Below are 24,021 nucleotides of genomic sequence, written 5' to 3'. Positions count from 1 at the left end.
GTCTCAAAAGGTTACATACCGTATGGTTCTATTTATGTGAGTCCCAAAGTGACAGACTTATGGTCATAGAAAACAGATCACTGGCTGCCAGGATTGGAGGCAAGGTGTAACTATTAAGAGTAACATAAGGGGGCTTCCCTGGTGGTGCAGTGGTTAAGAACCTGCCTGCCAATGCAGGGGACACGGGTTCGAGCCCTGGTCCCAGAAGATCCCACATGCCATGGAGCAACTAAGCCCATGCGTCACAACTACTGAGCCTGCGCTCCAGAGCCCGTGAGCCACAACTACTGAGCCCGCGTGCCACAACTACTGAAGCCCTCGCGCCTAGAGCCCATGCTCCGCATCAAGAAAAGCCACTGCAATGAGAAGCCCATGCACCACAACGAAGAGGAGCCCCCACTCGCCGCAACTAGAGAAAGCCCATGCACAGCAGTGAAGACCCAACACAGCCAAAAATAAAATAAATAAATAAATTTATTTTTTTAAAAAAAAAGAGTAACGTGAGGGAGTTCCTTTATGGTGATGCAACAGTTCTGTATTCTGATTGTGGAATGTCATGCGAATCTACACATGTAATAAAATTTCATAGAATTATAAATCAAGACAAATTTTTAAAAATAATAAAGAATGCATGTAAAAGCTGATGAAATCTAAATAAGGTCTGTACCTAAGTTAACAGTATTGTACCAAAGTCACTTCCCTGCTTTTGATAATGTACTATGGTTATGTAAGACATTATTATTGGGGAAAGCTTGGAGGAAGGCACAGGGAAACCTCTGCACTATTTCTGCAATTTCTTCCAAGTCAAACTATTTAAAAGTAAAACACAATAAAAATATTTCTAAGGTAGTGATTCTCAAAATTCAATGAGCATTAGAATCAGCTATGGAACTTGTTTCTAATACAGATCTGCTTGGGTGGCCCCATGTTGTACCTTTTTAAATAGAATCTGCATATGGGGTCCAGGTGATATATACTAGTGGTCCAGCACATTACAGTTTGAGACCCACTGGACTAAAATAAAGGCAAAGGTATTAGAATGATGATCTCCACAATGATCTCCATCAATGATTTCCATCAATATGTACTATTCTATTTAATGGCTAACAATAAAGAAGTCCTACCTACACAGAACCTCATTCACAGACTATCTTACTGAGCCAAGAGGTTCTCACTTATAGACTCAGTGAAAGACATACAAATGATCTATTTTAAAAACACAAATACCATTATTCATAACACAAATCTGTTATATCAATACAGAAGTGAAAATGCTGATATTAAAAAAAAACATGTTATTAAAACAAAGGCATGTAGGGAAAACATATTCTCAATAAGAAAAAAGGTCACATTTTTAAATGTCTATAAAAGGTCCTTACCTATACTTCTAGGTAAAATCACTACTGTTGGCAAACTACACACACATATATAAGCATTAAGGCATTTGATCTAAAAGTTTCTTTTGTTGGAAAATAAAGCATTAAAAGATCAACCTAGACATTACTTCATATACAACAAAATAAGAATTAAAACCCAAGAATTCTGCCAAGACTTCCTTCAATTATTCCCTCACTAAGTGGCACAACTTTCAAACCCCAGACCCATGGTTTTTGCTTTTACGTTGTGGGGGGGGGGTTCTTTGTGCCAACCACCTGTTAGGCCCCTTTCACCTTTCCTCAGGGAGAATGATTCACAGTTTCCCACTGTCTTCCATCCATCTTATTACCAGGAGAAATGCAGCAATATAACAGAATAAATCAAGTCTTAGAACACCTAAGGCTGCTAATTTCTGAAAGACTGCTGATTTCTATCTTAAACAGTTGCTACAGGCTCCTAAATGCTAGCTTACTTGCTCTCAGCTCTGTGGAAAATTAATTCTTTTGGATGAAGAATTAGTCATTTTCTGATTATGCTCAAATAGTTCAACTGTTTAATAATTACCAAACGTAATAATTAGCAAAATCTAGAATGTGGACAGTCTACAATCCAGTTTCTCTAACAAATTGAAAATGTGGGGAAAAAGATGGGGGCGGGGGTAAGAACTGATATAGAATGAGAGATTTAAGTGACAAAACCACCAAAGTAATGTGTGAAACTCAATCCAATTTGGACAAAGAGACTGTTAGAGAAATTTAAATAAAAACTGGGTGTTGGATGACATGCAAAAGGAACTATTAATTCTGTTAGGTACAATAATAGCACAGAAGATATATTTAAAAACAAAAGTCCTTATTACTTCTTCCACTCTACTATTCCTAGTAAGTGCTTCAGGTACGCAAAGATCATCATTTTTCTTTCTAATATCTTTGCCCTCACTCTAACCCATCTCAAGCCCTAGGCAATCACTAATCAACTTTCTGTCTCTATATAGTTGCCTTTTTGGATACTTCATATAAATGGAATCATACAATATGTGTCCTTTTGTGTCTAACTTCTTTCACTGACTATAATTCTTTTGAGGTTCATTCATGTTGTACCATGTATCTGTACTTTGTTACTTCTTGTTACCCAACAGAATTCCATTGTATGAATATACAACATTTTACTTCTCCATTCACCAATTGATGGACATTGGGTTGTTTCTACTTTTTGGCTATTGTAAATAATGCTGCTATGAACATGTACAGGCAAGTCTATACACACCCCTTCTTGGTACATCATTCATGTGAAGACTTCACAACAAAACCAATATAGCCTCTCCCTAGTACTCAGTGTAATAATTCCTCCCAATTCCCACCAGGCACAAGAAAATAGTTTAAAGCCATGATTCCTCAAAGTTATTTGAAGTCACTGGCATTTAAAATGATCACATATTCAGGAAAGACCAATAGATATTCAAGAATTATAAGCCACATGTAGACTGTACCAAACAGAGCTTCAGGCACAAATTGATTATCCAAGAAACATTTTGATTATAATTAAAACAGCTCAAGGACCATAAGATTCTGCTTTTCCATTAAGCCATTCTTCTTTCAACTACAGATCAATGGGTTAGTATAAATATTAAATATACAATAAATATAATGAATAATATAATTAAACATATTTAAGACAAGATACAAAGTAACAATCATTGAATAGACTAACATATCTAACAAAGGAAGAGGTAGTTGGTGTAATGGAAACACAGCATAACTGCATTTAACTTATATACTAGCTTCCTACCTAAACCCAGAAAAGATAAGATTCCCCCATAAGTATTGCTTATACAACAAAGTGTAGTTCCAAACTGTACTTTTAAACTCACACATAAAACTGCATAAATGTATTCTGTATTTTTCTTATATATTTAAAATTTTCACTTGGACAAAAAAAAACTATCGAGTTTTTAAATATATAAATAGAATAGATATTAATGTTATCTTACAGAAAACAGTTTGAGAATAGACATTTAGGAAATGATAAAAAAGGAATGCAAATATAACAAAAATCCTTTAACATTTCTAATCAGTAGGTTACTTTAAAAAACCACTTAAAGTGGGAAATCAAAGTTCAAGTAAACCTTAGTCATTTTAACTTAAAATACACAGATAAATTATTCATTGATGTAGAGTGAAATGTTTGTATTTGCAGCTGTGCCCACTGACTAAGTTTTCACCTTGTACTTCTTGTATAATTAGCACATAAAGGCTTGCCTTCCGCTTCTAACTTTTTTAAGTAAGCCAAGGATTTCAAGACACCTGCAAGCAATTCGAATGCAAATTCCTTGATTTTAGCATTTTATTTCATTCTTTCAGTTGTCTCATTCACATATAATTCAATAGTACCTTTTTTTTGGAGGGGCAGGGTAGCTGGCTCACCAGATTCTTTCTGAAGTATTTAACTTCGCTTTTATAGGACAACTCTCTTAATGAATTCAGATCATGTGTTTATAATATTTAGGTTAATTACATTATTACAATAAGTAACTGGAAAAACAGGCCTTAACAGGTTAGGAAACAGTCAAAACAAGTTTTTGATAAAACAGAACAAGAGGCATGTACAGGCAATCTAGAAAGTAGCTTACTGCTTTGGGGGTTCATTGTGCCAGGGCAGCCATTCGGCATGTTGTACTAAGGGAATCGAAATCTTACCTGACCCAGTGACTGAGCTGACTAAAATTGAAGAGCTTCTACAGTATTACTAGACATAAGATTCCTGGAAAACTCTGATCCATTCAGTGACAAATCTTTTAGGAAACTGTGACCCAAAACTCGATTTAGTTAGTTCATCCAAACACCTGCAGTCCAAGCAAAAATCACACCAGCTGTCTCTTAATTTCCACTGAATTTTATAAGACAGATAGTAAAAAATTAGAACACTATGGGTCAGATCAAACATGTCCGAAATGGTACTAATTTTCTCTCAATAGAATAATAATCTAAACAGTAGTGAGATATAAATACATAAGTATAACTCTCCAGAAACTATCATTTTTAACCTTCTGTAGAAATAAACCCTTTTATCCAAGGAAGAATTACCTAAAACAATTTATTTCTCTTTCCACCCCCGCTTTCTTATTGAAGTACAGTTGACCCACAGTGCTTCAGGTGTACAGCAAAGTGACTCAGCCATACACACCACACACAGGTTATTCTTCAGATTCCCCTCCACTACAGGCCACCACAAGACACTAAATATTGTTCTCTGTGCAACACAGCAGGTTCCTGCAGTCCATCTATTTTATACAGAGCAGTATGTATCTGTTAATCCCAAATTCCCAATTTATCCCTCCCCCAGAAACAATTCATTCCTATTAATTAAATGCTTTCATGACTATTTTCAATCCCCAAGTAAATAATTTAGTAAAGGGAAGTAAAAAATCTATTAAAAATCTTATTTGTGCCATCATAACTAAAAAATCACAACGAAACTGAAAATCAAATAATATTTATTGACAAAGAATACTGACAGAGATAAAGATCTCTGTGAAAGAGCTGGCCTTCCTATTTCCTTAATCATCTTTAGGTATTTCTTTATTTATTGCAAGCACATAATGGTATACTAAGCAAAGAGATCCCAGTTTACATACTCTATACTTTTCATACAATGACAGTAATGTTCCAATGGCTTACTTTAAATGGTCACAATTCTGACTAGTGATTAGTTCAGATTAGTGAATTCTGATTAGTGAATGAAAGCTCACTGAGTCCAGGCACTTCTACTCTCTGGTTTAGTGCTATATCCTGAAGGGTCTAGAATATTTTGGGCACAAAGAAGGTGCTTAATAAAATATTGTTGAATGAATGAATTCTCTCTTTCAGATAGACACACACACACACATAGAGTCAGGTCCTCAAATGTTTTCCCAATTAAAAAAAAAAACCTTATTTCTTAGAAACACACTAGGATAGGACATTTGATATATTTGGTATGAAATGACAGTTTCCTTTCACCATTTGACCCTGATTCTCAGAAAACAAGGAAAACTTGTACAAGGACTAAATTATTCCCAATCGTACTAAAATCTGATTGTCTTTAAAGCAATGTATAAAAATAATCTAACAGGGCTTCCCTGGTGGCGCAGTGGTTGAGAGTCCGCCTGCCGATGCAGGGGACACGGGTTCGTGCCCCAGTTCGGGAAGATCCCACATGCCGCGGAGCGGCTGAGCCCGTGAGCCATGGCCGCTGAGCCTGCGCGTCCGGAGCCTGTGCTCCACAACCGGAGAGGCCACGACAGTGAGAGGCCCGCGTACCACAAAAAAAAAAAAAAAAAATCAAACAACCACTAGGATTCCTAACATCTATAGCCCTTTAAAACAGTTTTCTCTTCCTCCTCCCGTCTAACATAAAGTCATTTACCTTTTACTAATATTTTCTTACATTGTTAGTCAACTCTTCCAAAGAAATTATTTTATATATATTCTCCTGCAATCATTGGCAAGTAAGAATGTACTGTACATCTGTTTGTGAAAAAGGTGAAATTATAGATTAATTAAAATGAGCTCCCTTAATGGAGTAATCACACAGAGTTAAAGGTTATGATACATGAGAAAGAACTCTGCACCAGGAGGTAAAGAAACACTAGTTTCCCACACACACACTCCCATACAACAAGCATTTATTCAGCACCTACACTAGCTTTGGGTACAGAAAAAAATACATCAGTTCCTGTACTCAAAAAATTAATAGTTTATTATTGTCCCATTTTACTCAACTACACAAAAAAGTCCCAAATGTTACCTTGTTCTTCCTTTCTCTTTAGGTGTCTTTAGTTTGATCAATCAATGAGCACTGGTAAAGCACCCATTAATAACATCAACAGTGCAATCTATTAAGATACAATGGGCGGGAAGCTATGTATGCATTGCGGTTAATTCTTAACAACAACCTTGTGAGTAGCTGTTATCTGTATTTTACAGCATAAGGAATAAATCCCCAAGAGGAGAATTAACTTGTCCTCAGTCACAGTGAGTGAACTGCAGATCTAGGTTTTAACCCAGGGTAGTTCATTTCCAAGCCCATCTCCTTTCTCCCATGCCATTCTGTTGCTCAGTCTCCTACTGTGTGCATCCAGCTCTGATGAAACAACAATCGGAGATCTTAAAGTTCTATTTGGAGTGACAGATTGGAAAGAAAAAAACCAACATTGTGTGAACCTATCCAATAAATACAATTTATTGTTACTTTCTTGGGGACAACATCTGAAAGAAGCACTGACTCACCTGAAGAAAACCATGAGACGTGTATGCTAAAGACTAATTCATCAGAACCATGCCTTTGTGCTGTATAAAACCACAGTCCTTTCAAATAAAGGAAATCACCCACATTCTAAAAAGTAAATTTTGTGTCATCTGCCTGATTTAAGCAACCCAGAATACTATTCCAGGCCCTCCCAACTACCATACGTTTCATTTCCACAGAAAGGTAGATAATGTAGTGTAGAAATACTGTAAAATCCATTGCAACTCTTCCTCCTGAGAAACAACAGAAGGAAATGACAAAGAAATATACAGTAGTCTCATTTATATAAACTTTCCCTGAGGAAATAGGTGGAACTAGAAACAAAGGCATATATAACATGCCAAGTACTGGTGGTCAATACAGCACAAAGTCTTAGCAAACATTTTGTTCAAAAATAGCTTTTAGAATATCAAAGCCATTAACAACTTTTTTTTTAACACAAGAATTCTGGTATAATAGGTGTGGTCCTGTTATTATAAATGCCAAGATAAAAGAGCTAAAATAATAACAACACATTCACTTTTTGATCCTAAAATAAAAACTAATTGGATATATTTATTGCAGTGATCTCACAAAAAGACCATTACATTCTCCTTTTTGTCTCCCAAATTTCTTAAGCACCATTCCCATGTTATTTTTACATTTAGGAAAACTATAAAAGTAAAAAAAAATAAAAACTAGAAAAGATAAAGAATGTTATTTATATTTTATCTCAAAAGCAAAACGACATCCTTTTTCTATTTCTCTTTGATAGACTATTGCATATTTTCATGAATTAGATGAGATCTCTTTTAATGTATTGATATCTGCCCTTCAAGAAATGACAGGTAACTTTGACCAACAACCTTTTTTCCAATTCACTATGAAAACTGGTAAATCATCTTTATGTGATTCCACAAGAGTAATTCTCAAACAAAAAAACCAAGAAACCCTCAATCAAATGTAACCAGTCATCAATTTAATACTCCATCCAATTTTTTTGTTTGTTTAAACAACAGTTTTACATTGTTTTCCAAAGAGTTTCTCTTTGGGGGGGGGGGAAAGAAGAGCTTCCGTAGGTACATTTTTTACAAAGTGAAAACTGTTAACAAACAAGTTACCCTGACAAATAGAATTACCAGGGACTTTCCATATGACTTCAGAGTTCAATGACATAATTGACAATAGGCTGAAGTTCAAAAAAAAAAAAAGGAAAGGGGAGAAAGAGAGTCGTTACCAGGGACAGCACTGTGGGAAGGTTGAAACTGTGGGGTTTAGAAAAAATGAGTTTCTAGTTGTACATCTCCATATATATATATAGACTAACCAGTGCAATCTGTCTTTGTACAAATAACTCTCCTCTTTCTTTTGACAAGGTTAATGAGTGATAAGAAGGCATCCACACAATCCATTTAAAGTCATAACTATATAACTCCAAGATTCTGCAGAAAATACCCAAATTTAATTCTAAAGATTAATGCATAATCATTTCAAACATGAACATGGAATATAATTATGCTCTTAATGTTGAATGTATAATGACTTTGTGTTAAATAATTCTATTACTCACCTTAGTTTTTCCTATTCCATCTGATTCAGTAATTTGCTTTCTAAAGAACATATGCTTAGTGGGAGTAAACAAGACACTGGAGAAGTACATTCTCCTCTTCCTTATTAATGGCATCATTAAATCTGCTTATTTATAGACTCAACTATCTGACCCCATGGCCTACATGGATAAATGGATTTGTTTAGTTTTTAATCCTCAGTGTGTGTTTAGCAGCAGTTAACCAGAGGGAGATAATAACAATAACAAACAAGGGAGATAAAATATGATATTGCATTTTTTGTTATTTTGACTTATGTGAACCTTAAGTATGATAAGGTTTCTTTGTGAGTGAAATTGGAAAAATATAAATCTCATGTATTTATTTCCATGGGAAAACTAAATTTGAATTATGCAAGTCAGATTTCTACAAGGTATTTAGAAACATAGCCCTTGTTAAAAAAAAAATATATATATATATATAAACACTTTGATTCTATCACACAAATTATTTTCCAGATTTAAGATATATTTTATAATAGCAAGTTGATTTATAATTTGAAACATGTAAAATCTTTCCTAGGTACAAATAATTGTTACTTCTTCTCTACTCTCTAAGGTTTTTATAATCTTATCATTTCTAAGAAGACTTCTTTAAATATTAAACATCTATGTTATAAGTAATACTTTTATGCACTGTTGGTGGAAAAGTAAATTGGTGCAGCCACTATGGAAAACAGTATGGATCTTCCTCAGAAAATTCAAAACAGAACTACCATATGATCTAGCATATGACTTCCGGGTATCTATCCAAAGGAAATAAAAAGAGGATATCAAAGAAATATCTGCACTTGCATGTTCATTTAAACATTATTCACAATAGCTAAGATATGGAAACAACCTAAATGTCTATCAATGGATGAATGGATAAAGAAGATGTGACACAGCTATATAGATAGATAGATAGATATAGATATATTTATAGATATAACCTATTACATATATATAACAGAATACAATTCAGCTAGGAGAAAAAGGGAAATCCTGTCATTTGTGGCTACATGACTGGACCTTGAGGGCATTATGCTAAGTGAAATAAATCAGACAGAGAAAGACAAATACTGTATGATACCATTTACATGTGGAATCTAAAACAGCTGAACTCAGAGAAACAGACACTAAATGGTGTTAACCATGGCTAAAGAGTAGAGAAAATAGGAGATGTTGGTCAAAGAGTACAAACTTCCAGTTATAAGATGAATAAGTTCTGGAAATCTAACGTACAACATGGTGACTATAGCCAATAATAATCTATTACATACTTGAAAGGTTTTAAGAGAGTAGATCTTAAATGTTCTCACCATAAAGAAATGGTAATGGTGTTAGTTAAAGCTACGGTGGTAATCCTTTTGCAATAAATAAGTGTATCAAATCAACATGCTGTACACCTTAAACTTACACAATGTTATATGTCAATTATATCTCAATAAAGCAAGAAAAAAATTGTTTCCACCACAAGACAATGCTAGCTCACATTTTTCATCTTATTTTTTTAAGTCACCAAATCTCCACAGATATTCTACCCCCAAATTTTATCATATACAAAAAGACTCATTTTCACATTTCATCTAAGATTATATAATGCCAGGCTCTATTTAAGGGATGAGGTTAGTATGGCCTTTATTTTATTTTTATTTTTTTAACATCTTTATTGGGGTTAGTATGGCCTTTTAAAAGAGAATAAATATTTTCAAAGGAAAATATTAGACCATTTTTAAAAGCAGATGATTAGAAAATATGAAATTATTTTAAAAGTTTTACAAATCATATTTTCAAATTTTTACAAAAGAAGTACAGTACTCTAAGTGAAGTGATGAGTCAAGCCGTGTCCTTTGGTTAGTTAAGCAAGCAAGGTTATATGTAATCAAGGACCAGCTAAGTCAGAATTTCCACTAGCAACTTTCTTATTCCCATTACATGCTGACAGAGTTAATATTACATTCAGGGTCTGCTCTAAGAGTAATGTGTTAACCATTGGGTTTTTTGCGTGCGTTTTTTTTTAATTCAGGTAAATTTTACTAAATGCTGTTTTTACTCACTACCTAAAGGGGTGTTAATACAGAGAGGTCCCATGCCAGGACGGTATAAGGGAAAGAGCCCAAATCTAGGGATCAAAATGCTTCATTCTAGTTTGAACTTCTCTGTTAAGTAACTTCACACCTCTGAATCTCAGCTTTCTTGTTTACTGATGTTGAATGAAGAAAACATCCAAAGTCTGCTTTACAGGGTTCTTGTGAGTATTAAAAAAGAAAGTGATTAGTACTTTGTAAAAGTGAAAACCCTAGATAAGTATAATTATCATACTGCTTACTGAAATGTTCATGACAATTTGAAGAAATTTTACCACATCTTAAAGCTCGAAAGTTATCAAGAACAGAAATGAACAGCAGTAATTGATTTTATATATACATGGAGTTTAATGAATTATTATATAATTTTTTTCTTCTCAAACAAGCATAAGTCACATCATTGCCCATACATTTAAATGTGTCAAGGAAAAGAAATCAGGTAATTTAGTCTCCAAAACATCAATTCAAAAACCCAAAAAATCTTCAGCCTTTTCTATAAAAATTCTGATGGTTCTCACACACGTTAAAAATTTTTGAGTAATAATAGTTCAAAGGAAAATATTAGACCATTTTTAAAAGCAGATGATTAGAAAATGTGAAATTACTATAAAAGTTTTACAAATCATATATACTTACAATTCTTTCAGAAAGTCTCTATGAAACAGTACTGCTCCTTTGACTATTTACACTTCGAGAATGTTAAACCGACTTTCCTGTCCTGTTACTGACTCTTCTGTTTATCATGTGTGTTAAGTGCCAGGCACTCCTTACCTCTGGCAAATATGTAAAAGAAGGAATTCACTGGTCTTACAAAATCATTCCGGGAATGATCGTGTAACATTTTCACAGGTCCTTTTTCTGAAGAGAATGTGTTTTGCACGGTAGTTTTAAAAGTAACTCCTTACCAAGCAATTTTAAAACCGGAGAACTCAATGTTTTTGTCTCCTTTATAAAGTTATAAATACTTGCAGATTCTCAACATAGGCAATTTTTTAAAAAATTTAAGCAACAACTTACTAGATAATTTAATCATTAGACGGTAGTGTTAAGAAACACATCCATATAATAGTAATGAAACAATTATTTGTAGATAGTGTGAAGAAATCAGATTCAAGAAAAGATCAGTCATTTAATTTTGTAAAAAGGAAAAAGAAACAGGTAAATTCCCTGCAGATGCTCCAGTTGGTTCAAGACAAGCACCATTTTCTACATGGAAACCCCGATACAGTCAATGGAAGCTGATACTTGAGTTACACGGCTTCACCCCACTAATCCAGAACGATATGAGCCCTGATGTGAATCAAGTGTAATCTGAAAGGGTAAGCTTTATAGTCAGTCCTTTTTTAAATCAAAGTTCATCTTTGCAACAATTCAGATCTTTCTAGGATATTCAAAATCAAATACAGATTATTCAAATAAAAACAAAAGAAACTTTGATCCAAAATTACATGTCCCATTATTTTCACTAATAGAAGCATTATTTTCACTAATAGAAGCATTAGTTCTTCTTCCATATGTGCAATATTGAATCTCACACAGCTGTAGCCTAAAATAAAACTGAGAACTTCCACTGGGAAGTTCTGGGACTTCCTTTCGGGTTTTGATGAGACTCAGTGTTCTGAGTCTCTAGATATTTTTCGCCAACATCCCTGGCCACAACAAAACCTCTTTAAAAGAGTAACTGTAGTTTCCATCTCTATTTTCTTACCTTGTATCCACTCAGAAGTCCACACCCATCTGGCTGCCACCCCCTAACCCCACTAAGATAAGGCTGTCCTATGCTTTTATCATCACGAGTGATGCTCGTTATTTTGGTGGATATTGAAGAAGAGGCCTCTTCTCCATTCTTATCTCCCTTGACTTCTTCGTAGTATTCTAAACATCTGATACTGTCAGTCCTGAAATCTTTGCCTGGAAGCAGATTCCTACATGTCATACATTCCACTTTGCCAAGACAGTCCCGATTTGCCTTTGTTGTCCCAGCTTTAGTATTTAAAATCCAAATCCCACTCCACCCTCCTTTCACTCTCAAAGGTGTCCCCGGCTGCACAATCAATTGCATGGTCACCCTACCTGGGTACTGCTACCCATTTTCTTTACATCTCCCAGTCGCTATCTAATTAGGCATCCTAAACTTGACAATGCCAAAAGTGAAATCTTTGTCTCTCCTCCCTGAGTCTTTCCCATCTCAATAAACAGCCCCACTCAAGCCAAAAACCTAAGAATTAAACTCGAGTCCTCTCTTTCCCTCATTGCCCACATTTAGTCCGAAATAGATGCTGCATCCATATACTCAATCTCCACTACAACCATCCCAGGTCCACCCACCACCCCCTCCCACCGGCAAAGCCACTAGTCTCCCTGCCTCTGCGCTCACGCCACAATCCAATCTCTTCCAAAAACTTCCACAGTGATCATTTTAAAACATAAACTATCAATTCATTATTCCCTGTTTTAAATCCTCCAAAGGCTTCCTACAGCTCTAAGAATGAATCCCAAAAGCCTCATCCTTGAATGAAGCCCAACAAGACTGGCCCTCTCAGGCCCTCACAGTGCTTTCATAGCCCCCTGTGCCCCAGCAGGCTTGGCTTTCTTGTAGGCCTATTATCCATAAGCCTTCCCAGTCTTAACAGCCTTGCCTTTGCTGTTCCCAAGACCTGGGATGCTTTTCCCTTTGAACTTTCCTCATCACTGAGATCTCAGCTTGTTGTAGACTTTCAAGGATCTCATCTACAGTAGCAAAGCAGTTGCTGTCACATCACCCTATTTTAATTCTCTTCAAAACACATATCACTGTTATTTTTCTTTGTATGTTTTGTTGGTCTGGCTGTCCCCCGCAAAACCAGCTCCCTTCAGAATCTAAATTCTGACAAGAGATACCTTGTCAGTCTTTTCACTGCAGGACATCTCCCAGCCTCCCACAGACACTCAGGCCCAGGCAGGGCTGTGTCCTCAGAGCAGGAGGGTCCCCTGCGAGCACCTCTGCCAACAAGGCCCTTCAGCTCCTGCAACAGAGACCGTACACACCAGGGCTCCTCCACCAGTCACTGTCCCAGTAATTCAGTCTAGGAGGAAAGAAGAAGAGTTTTGGGGATTGAGCTCCACTAGTTTAGATGCAAAACTAAAAGCAAAGTAAGAGATGTGCAGGTGGGAAATGTGGGTCAGGCCTCCATCTGTGGAAAGTTCTCCTGTTGTACTGCTCCTGAGGTGTGAGGCCTGTTGAGAACAAAGCTTGCCTCATGCACTTTTCATATTTTATGGGGTAAAGTTATGATAACTTTTATTCCTTTTTTAGTTTAGGTACATATTTACAGCATCACTCCCCTGTCCTACAATCCAAGCAAAGTGCTACTTTTGCTAAATGTGGGGCAGTCTATCAAGATAGAGCTGACCACCTAGGCTGATTCCCAGCCTAGTCACTAAGTGGCTGTGTGATCCAGGACAAGTTACTTATCCTCACTCTATCTTAGGTCCTCATCTGTGAAATGGGGTGGTAGTAATGTGTACTCAGGAGTAATATAGAGAAAGTCCTCAGCACAGTGCCTGCAGCACTGAAATGGCAAACACTTATTGAGCTTTCTAATGCCCCAAAGAGAACATAAGCAGACCTTTGTAGTAAACAATTTAGAAAGTAATTCTATTCAATTCCCCCTTTAAAAAAGAGGTAAATCAGTTTAAAATTTTTTTAATTTATAAGTTAGTAGTCAATTTAAACTTAAAGATACACACACACACACACACACACACACACACATATATATATATATATATATATTTTTTTTTTTTTTTTTAAGGGATTCTGAGTGAGTCACATGGAAAAGTTTTGAGATTTTTCATGAGGGCTTTTCCTAGACCAACTTTTTTAGTGTGGCTTCCTCTTGGAAAATAATTAATAATTAAACATTAGTTGAAGAATTAAATATTATTTTCCTTGACTGCCAGGATACTGGGTTATGAGCTCTACAAAGACATCATCACCACAAAGTATGGACAGGAGCTGCAGGACTCCTATTTATTTAGCAACCACTCCACTTTTGTGTATTTTCAGCTTTGTGCCTGATTTAGAAACCTAAATACTGTTTGCCCTGGGCGGTGCTGCCAGTGTCTCCGCCAGGCTAAGTGGAAATCCAAAGGCAGGGTAAGCAAAGACATAGTGGAGATGTTGTGTTTTCAAGAAGATACGTTGTCACCTTGTGAGGTCTCTGGGCAAGGGGTAAATATAATTTCCAGTTCATAATGTGTTCTTCCACTTCGTCAAACTCTAGAACAGACACCCTTTAAGAATATCTTGCCTGTGATGTGCATATTTTCCCCTTGGTGTTTCTTTCATCTTGGGAAAATTTTAAATACACATACACCCCTCCAGAATTTCACCAGCGGTGAGTAGTAATATGTTCTCCTCTGTAATATTCTGAACTGCACAATGTTGCATTTTAATTGTAAAAGTAATTTTCACGACTTTAAAATCAGAAACATGAAAACAAGATTCAACACCTTATACGTAGATCACAATGAATAATGCATAGAAAATAGCCATTTATCTACTTTGTGTTAAATGATTAGACTTTTTTTTAATCAGAAAGTCTTATTTTTTAGGTGCCTCATATCTATATGACAAAAACATCACAATAACAGCCCATGTCCAAAGAAAAAAAGTATGTGGATACTTAAGGAGAGGGGTTGGAACAGTTTTGTGAAAGGGTGCTGAAAATAAAGTTGCTCCTAATGAGTTGTACAAATGTTGGACTAACATTTTAATTTTTAGATAAAGAATGCTTTGACATCATCATGGGGCTAAGGACTGGCTCACATCCACTGGACACTTACTGCACAGCAGGCTCTTTGTACAATGCTCCTCAGGCCCCGTTTCACTCTCCTCACAACAACCCGCAAACAGGCACTCTGCCTGTTTGCAAGATACTTAAGGATAAGAACTACTTAGAGAGTCTTGTCAATGAAGTAGTACAACTGAGGGGCAAGATTTGAACCCAAGCAGTCTGACTCTAGACCTATGCTCTTGCCCGCTAAATTTAAAGTCAAATTTAATTCCAAATGTGCTCCAAATTAAATCTTCCCACCTGATTTTGTTTCAAAGGGCTTCACTGTGAAAGAGTGTATCTATAAGCACTCTGTGCTCAAAACGTTTTTTTTTTTTTAGAAGGCATAAAGGAACTACACGCACAGAGAAAACCAATAAAACAGATACTTTTCAACAGATATCAAGAGCGTAACTAGGTATTCAAATGTCACTACTGCTTTTTAAGGAAAAAGTAAAAATGCTTTTCTAAATAAATTGATAATATCATGTATTATCAATGCATATAATTTTTAAACCTGAACAAACTCATATATTATTTTATAATGGTATTTTTTCTTTAGCCTCAGAGAAGACTATATACAGTAGAGAAAAAGGGAATTTTTATCCTTGTAATTTAGGACATTTTTTCATTTAGATGATACTTTTAATTCATCTGTTACTCTGCATTGCCTTTTACTTTTTTTTTTTTTTTTTTTTTTGCGGCACGCGGGCCTCTCACTGCTGTGGCCTCTCCCACTACAGAGCACAGGCTCCGGTCACGCAGGCCCAGTGGCCATGGCTCACGGGCCCAGCCACTCCGCAGCATGTGGGATCTTCCCGGACCGGGGCACAAACCCGTGTCCCCTGCATCGGCAGGCGGACTCTCAACCACTGCGCCACCAGGGAAGCCCTGCATTGCCTTTTACTTTTATGTTTCACAGTTTTAGATTTCCACAGATTACAAAAGTGTGAATAACCTTGATGGCTAGCACAGTTATAGCCGTTCATTCTCAGTATTATAAAAGTTTAAGAAAATGCCTGACCTACTTATTTCCAATTCTGTGAGGTTGTTTTACTCCATTAATAGAATTACTTATGTTTTAATATTAAAGAAAATTTCTAAAATAGAGCTGCTTATCCTTAAATAAACTCTCTATGATGGTTAATGTTTTTTGGGTTTTGGTGTTTTTTGGTTTTGTGGGGTTTTTTGGCTGTGCCGCATGGCTTGTGGGATCTTAGTTCCCCGACCAGGGATCAAACCCGCGCCCTCGGCAATGAAAGTATGGAGTCCTAACCATTGGACCACCAGGGAATTCCCGTTAATATATTTTTTAAAAAAATACTCACCTGATCAGAAAATCAGTCTAACAAACTGAGAAGTTTTATTATACCACTATATAAACTGAGCAATAAGGATCAAACCAGAGTACTTCCATTATTTTGCAAGCTATGACATCGAAGTATATACATCAAAAACCAAACAGAAAACAGATTAGTGGTTGCCGGGAGCTGGGGAGGGAGGATGTGGAGTGACTGCTTAATGGGTATGGGTTTCCTTTTGGGGGTGATGATGAATGTTCTGGAACTGGATAGTTGTGGTTGCACACCACTGTACATGTATTAAATGCTACTACATTATACACATTAAAATAGTTAAAATGGTAAATTTTATGTTATGTGTATTCTATCACAATTAAAAAAAGCAGCCAGATATTTTAAGACTGCTATTAACATAACAAGTAGATTTCTGATGAAAGATTTACACCTCATAACAGCAATTAGGATATAAAGGTAACATGTCTATTAATATACCACTTAATCATAATGTTTAACAAAAGTTGAACATATTAGAATGTTTGAAATAGTAAGAAAATCTATTGCAAGTATAAGTTTTATCTCCTAGAAAATTATAACTTCCCAAAGAAAGTTATATATAAAATAAAATGGCTAGGTTTAAAATGTTATCGATAGTTGGGCTTCCCTGGTGGCGCAGTGGTTGAGAATCTGCCTGCCAATGCAGGGGACACGGGTTCGATCCCTGGTCTGGGAAGATCCCACAAGCCACGGAGCAACTAAGCTCGTGCACCACAACTACTGAGCCTGTGCTCTAGAACCCGCACTCCGCAACAAGAGAAGCCACCGCAATGAGAAGCCCGTGCACCGCAATGAAGAGTAGCCCCCACTCACCCCAACTAGAGAAAGCCAGCACACAGTAACGAAGACCCAATGCAGCCAAAACTAAAGTAAATAAAATAAATAAATTTGTTTTTAAAAAGTTATCAATAGTTCAGTAAACTGTCACTTTCCAACATTTTTTTCTTATATTATACAAAGGTAAGATTAGTATGTGAGTATGACGACTATGTATTTTTGGACTTCCACAGCAATAATCCAACAATAGATGCCAACATTCCACAGGTCTCTCAGAAAGGCAGGGTGCATACCTCTCAGGTTGTGGGCCGTGGCCCTGAAAAAGGCCATCCAGTTAATCAGTGTCAGAAACACGTGCCCTGGCTGGGCTGGCCAGAACCAAACACTAAAATCTCTTCCTCCATCTCAGACATTCCAAACACATCAAAGATTAAGAGATAATGGCATCAGACATTCTAATCTTGCAGCAAGAGAAGTTCAAACCATCAAACACCACTGATGGGAGTGGATATTGTTACACTCTTTCTAGGCGCCAAACTAGGCCATGAAGAAGAGAAGCAGCAGGTCCAAGTGGACCACTGTAACCTTCTCAGGATTCTTTTCTCTCCTCAACTCATGATGGTTTCTCTCATTTCATAGTGTTCACAGCACTGATCTCTAATTTCATTCATATTAATTTTATGGACTGACTAAAATGCTAAAGTTTCATTTATGTGTGTTTTATATTCCCAAATACACTTTAAGACCCTTGAAGAAGGGAGTGCTATCCCCACAGGCACAGATGCAGAAGCCACACCATAAACACTTGACAATACTTATAATCCTAGATTGTCTTACTGTTCTATTTTCAGGTCTGTATTTTGTATCTCTAACTAAATTTTAAGTTCCATTCTTTCAAAATAATTCATAGATATCTCTTTAGTCCTCCCAAGTTCCTTACACACTGCTAAAGCATATAGAAGGTGTTCACATATATAATTATTTTGCATGGCTGCTTCCATGAATTCCTTTGGTGATGTGTGCACATCCATTGTCCAAAGCACTCCTTCTAAAAGGCCAGTTCTTTTTTTTTTTTTTTTGCCACATCGTGCAGCATGCAGGATCTTAGTTCCCTGACCAGGGATGGAACTCATACCCCCTGCAGTGGAAGTGTGGGGTCTTAACCACTGGACCGCCAGGGAAGTCCCTAACAAGCCAGTTCTAATGTTAATCCCTCTGAGAAGACATCCTAACCCATCCCCCTTCCTCCCAGTGGAACATTCTAGCCCCCTGCCCTGTGTTCACTAGGCCCTTAGCAGAGGCCATTCACAAGTAATCAGAGTGCAAAAGCTCTATATGATACTTATGAAGCATTTATCTGTTTCCCTTCCTACACTGTGGATTCCTTTAGGGCAGGAAATTTGTCGTTTTCATTTTTCAATTTCATTGGTACCAGAAGGGTCAATAAATGATTTTTAAAATGATGAATATAAAAAGTAAACGGATATAAAAATAAGGGTATTTAGACATTCATGAGAAAACTTCTAGAGACCCTCATGAATGAATTGAAGTAGTCAAAGATTTAGAGTTGGGTTTTTTTGTTTGTGTTTTTGTTTGTTTTGTTTTCTTAAAGGAAAAAAAACAATAGCTCTTTATGATGAAACAGGGAGAGCCACAACTTCCAGCAGGGGAAGTTACATCAAATGTTTTCCTGTGTGCTAGGAGATCCAAAAGTGAGAGGCAATGCAATTGCTAGTAGTTGCTATGGTAGCAAAAATAAACCTTGTACAGAATTTCCAGTCATCGTTTAACTATGCTATCTACTCGCTGGGGTGTTTTCAGTGGTGTTTGAGCCCAAGAAAGGAAAAATAACATCTGAGGCTTATTCTCCAGGAAGAAAATAGGAAGCTGATATATGGGCAACAGCTGAGGTCTTCCTCAATTAAAACATAGCTAGAGGGGCTTCCCTGGTGGCGCAGTGGTTGAGAGTCCGCCTGCCGATGCAAGGCACACGGGTTCGCGCCCCAATCCGGGAAGATCCCACATGCCACGGAGCGGCTGGGCCCGTAAGCCATGGCCGCTGAGCCTGCGCGTCCGGAGCCTGTGCTCCGCGATGGGAGAGGCCGCGGCGGTGAGAGGCCCATGTACCGCAAAAAAAAAAAACAATAATAAAAAATAAATAAAAACATAGCTAGAGGAAATCCTAACCTCCTCTCCCCAAAAGGCAGACTTTTTACACCAGCCATGTATAAAATAGGAAGCTAATGGTAATAAAGGGACTGAAATGAAGCAGTGACATTTAAAAGATAATACATCTAACTTTTCAGATGAATATTATGTCTTAAGTTCAATTTACAGTTTTCCTAAGTATAAAAATAATTCTAGTTAACAAAGTTGTCCTTGCTGCATGGAGAAATAAATCAAGAGTATTTGAACACATGGGCTTCCCTGGTGGTGCAGTGGTTAAGAATCCACCTACCAATGCAGGGAGCACGGGTTTGAGCCGCGGTCCGGGAAGATACTACATGCCGCGGAGCAACTAAGCCGCTGTGCCACAACTACTGAGCCTGTGCTCTACAGCCCGTGAGCCACAGCTACTGAGCCCGAGTGCCACACTACTGAAGCCCGTGCGCCTAGAGCCTGTGCTCTGCAACAAGAGAAGCCACCTAATGAGAAGCCCACGCACCGCAACAAAGAGTAGCTCCCGCTCGCCGCAACTAGAAAAAGCCCGCGCGCAGCAACAAAGACCCAAGGCAGCCAAAAATAAAAATAAATAAATTAAAAAAAAAAAAACTTTCCCTAGACCCATATGAGGCTTCTGGAGAAAGTAAAACCCACAAAATTGCTCTATTATTGATTTCAGATGTTCCTCTCTTATGATTTAGTCTTAATTTCTGTAACAAAATCTGAAATAAACTATTAGAATTTGAAAGTGTAAGAAGCCCTTTCGTTATAGGGAATAAAAATAACAGCCACCATAACAGACTCTTGTCAGTTGCTTCCTCAATATCTATTTCATACTTCTTGTACAGTTTAGCAGTTCTGGTGACTAGGGGGGATTGATTTCCATAAGCTAGCCACATAAGTGGGCCCTAATGGCCTAAAATAAGCGGCGAAAATCTCACAACCTTACTACTGTGATTGACAATAATTCAAGCCCAAACCAATTGGAGGCTGGCATTACTCTGGTCATAGGAATTGCTATGAAGACCATGGCTTAAAGCTGACCCAGAGTGAAGCCCAGGAGTCTTTTTTGACAATCAGGGGAAGAGAGACTTTCTTCCCCAAGAAAGATTGATGTGCAGACGTGACATTTGGAACTACTGCATCTATTGAACTACCGTGCATCAGAAGGCCTGGATTCAAATCAACTTGGCATCTTCTTCTTCTTTTTTTCTTTTTTTTTTAAATGTAGAAAAAGATGATAACAGTAACTTCCATGGAGGTTCAGAAAATTACATGAGATATATGCAGAGAATCTGCCACCAGGTTATCCAGGCCCACTTTCTCCCTCCAGTAGCACCCACTAGCTGGAGGACTGAAAAGGGGGATATTATAATTTCGGCTGATTCAGGTTTACGGTTGGTGGCATGTTGAGCCAAAGTTTGTCTAGGGAGAAAAGAAAACTTGAAACTGAGCTGGCTATTGAAGGCAGTTTAAATGACTGACCTGGGAGGTTAGACAGAACAGAGAAATAAATGCATAAGAAGCCAGATAACTAAAAACATATAAGAAGAGATGTAAAGAGTAGTAGAATGGGTTTAGTAGGAAAGAGAGGATAAGACTCTGTAGAGGACTTCCCTGGTGGCGCAGTGGTTAAGAATCCGCCTGCCGGGCTTCCCTGGTGGCGCAGTGGTTGAGAGTCTGCCTGCTGATGCAGGGGACGCGGGTTCGTGCCCCAGCGTGGGAAGATCCCACATGCCGCGGAGCGGCTGGGCCTGTGAGCCATGGCCGCGAAGCCTGCGTGTCCAGAGCCTGTGCTCCGCAGCGGGAGAGGCCACGACAGTGAGGGGCCCACGTACCGCAAAAAAAAAAAAACAAAAAAAAACGAATCCGCCTGCCAATGCAGGGGACACGGGTTTGAGCCCTGGTACAGGAAGATCCCACATGCCGCAGAGCAACTAAGCCCGTGTGCCACAGCTACCGAGCCTGCGCTCTAGAGCCCATGAGCCACAACTACTGAGCCTGCGAGCCACAACTACTGAAGCCCACGCACCTAGAGCCCGTGCTCCACAACAACGGAGAAGCCACTGCAGTGAGAGGCCCACACACCACAACGAAGGGTAGCCCCCGCTCACCACAACTAGAGAAAGCTCGTGCATGCGCAGCAATGAAGACCCAATGCAGCCAAAAATAAATAAACAAATGAATAAAAATTTTAAAAGAAAAAAAAGAATCTGTAGGGTGAGTGAAATTTCTGACTTTATCGTTTCAGAGGTATGCTAATTCCAGTAGCAACAAAGGAGATAGTTGGCAGGACCACAATAGAGGGGGCTTTTGTTTTTGTTTTTTTAATTAAAAGAAAACACACACACAAAACATTAAGATAGGGTACTGGATGAGTCAAATACTCCATCTTAATAGAGATCATGATGACAGTTTAGAGTGACTGAGAAAAAACTGGCAGGGGAAGGGCAGCTATTTTTCTGTTAACTTATAAACTGGTATCTTATTATTTTACTAACTAAGCATAAAAACTTTTAAGAAGATAAGTAAAGAAAAAAGATGGAAAGACTACACAAGGAACTCCAGAAAAGAAAACATGGTTTACATGGCCAAGAGTGTTTGGCCAGACAGTATCAATCTCCAAAGTAGTGAGAATTGGTATCAATCTCTAAGGCAGTAAGATTCTTGACTTTTTATATCCCCTCTGGCAAGAGTACAGAATATAAAGCAAAAACAGGGCACAGGGAAAAGCTAGTATTGGTATTACCTCTGTGCTTAGGAGAATGACTATCTTCCAAAGGAAACACAATGTTCTTGAAGGGCATGAATAACGTGGACAAGCAGAGGGAGGTGTGTAATGTGTTTATCCCTGAGTAGAGAGGTTCAGAGGGTACAGCTGAATACTTAGCCAATCCCTTAATTCTCAAAAGTCTCTATATTTTTAGCATTGTATTATTTCTATTCAGATTTCAGAATAGGTGAGAAGATTAATTTAATTACTACTTAAATATCTACCTGAAAACCTATAATCAGCAAGCCTATTTCTCACATCAAAATCTAGATTGTAATTGCAGATATTCTCTCTGCAATTACCCCTTTTACAGGACGTTTTCCAAAATAAGTAATAATTGAGTGTAACTGGATAATGCTCAGCTAAGATTACTACTTACTTTCCTGCCCTTAAGTTGATGGACGTTTTATACATATTGGGCCAATTACATAACCATGAACACTTCCAAAACAGCCAGCTGGTTTTTTTAGCTTACCAGTTGTGCTTTTTTTTCTTTTTTTTTTCTTATACTCAAATGCATTGAGAGGAAACAGATGAAGGCGATAAAAATACAAATATCAAGATAAAAATATGAATACAAATTCTCTATAATTAAACATGAACCAAAGACTCCTTCCTCAATTTTTTCTCTTAGCTTAGAAACTGGTATCTTATATTTGCTCACTAAGCATAAAAACTTTTAAGAAGATCAGTAAAGAAAAAACTGGAAAGACTACACAAGGAACTCCAGAAAAGGAAACATGGTTTACATAACACAGCAACGGTCACTGAGGGAAAGTTTTGGAGGACACTACTTCTCTCTAGAAGCCAATTCAGCTTTTGACAGTTTTAGGCACCTGAACTAAAAACAATGCCAAAAGACACAATTTTAGCTTAGAAATAACTTCCTTCCTTTCCACACTTTAGCATAACTTGAACTATTGCCTTATAATGTGCTTTCCAAAAGATAACTCCCATCAGAAATCTCCAGGAAAATCCACATCTAAATTACTTTCCATCCAGAAATAAGGTATATATAAATACAGAAGTTTATATTGCACACACACACTTTATTCTCTGCAGCTTACCTTTGAAAAAGTACTCTGCTGAATACTCTCCCAGAGTTATATCACTAACTACTTTTTTCCGGTACTTTGGGATTAAGAACTAGAGTTTAGCTCTAGCATCCCTTGCTCCATTTGCTATAATATCCAACCTCCTAAAAATGTTTTTTTAAAAAAGTATAACTGCACATATTAATCAAATATTTATTTTAAAAGTATTTATTCACCAAAAAATTCCCGAATGGCATGGTTAAAAAAAAAAATCTTTGTGGTTACCAGAGGCAGGGGTGGGGAGGGGCAGAATAAAGGTGGTCAAAAGGTACAAACTTCCAGTTATACGATAAAAAAGTACTAGGGATGTGATGTACAGTATGATCAGTATAATTAAGACTGCTCTATGTTATATATGAAAGTTGAGATCACATCCCAAGTGTTCTCACCACAAGGAAAAAAATGTTTTTTACATGAGATTACTGGATGCTCACTAAACTTACGGTGGTCATCATTTCGTGATGTATGTGAGTCAAATCATTATGCTGTACACCTTAAACTTATAAAGTGCTACATGTCAACTGTATCTCAATAAAACTGGAAGGAAAAAAAATGAACACTCATCCTAACAGCAAACAGATTATATCTAGAAGCTGCTAACATATCATGATGGCAGTTTCTCAGAAATTAAATTATTGTTAGAAAAAAAAAAATCTTGTCAACTATGTATGTACTCCCTCAAAACACTGGAAAAATTGGAAAATCTTCCACAGGACATAGGACCA

The 24,021-nt window shown here is 37.2% G+C and overlaps 1 protein-coding gene across 13 annotated transcripts in view; it reads right to left on the bottom strand.

Moving 5' to 3' along the window:
• COBLL1 (cordon-bleu WH2 repeat protein like 1) overlaps positions 1-24,021 on the bottom strand; it is a 160,507-nt gene that overhangs the window by 82,126 nt on the left and 54,360 nt on the right. The window lies entirely within an intron of this gene.

The sequence above is a fragment of the Aethalodelphis obliquidens genome, unplaced genomic scaffold (assembly GCF_003676395.1).
Source record: "Aethalodelphis obliquidens isolate GAN/ISIS:26980383/991018 unplaced genomic scaffold, ASM367639v1 scaffold2, whole genome shotgun sequence".
Lineage (NCBI taxonomy): Eukaryota > Metazoa > Chordata > Mammalia > Artiodactyla > Delphinidae > Aethalodelphis > Aethalodelphis obliquidens.
The sequence above is the reverse complement of the archived record's forward strand: the minus strand, read 5'-3'. Positions and strand labels throughout refer to the sequence as shown.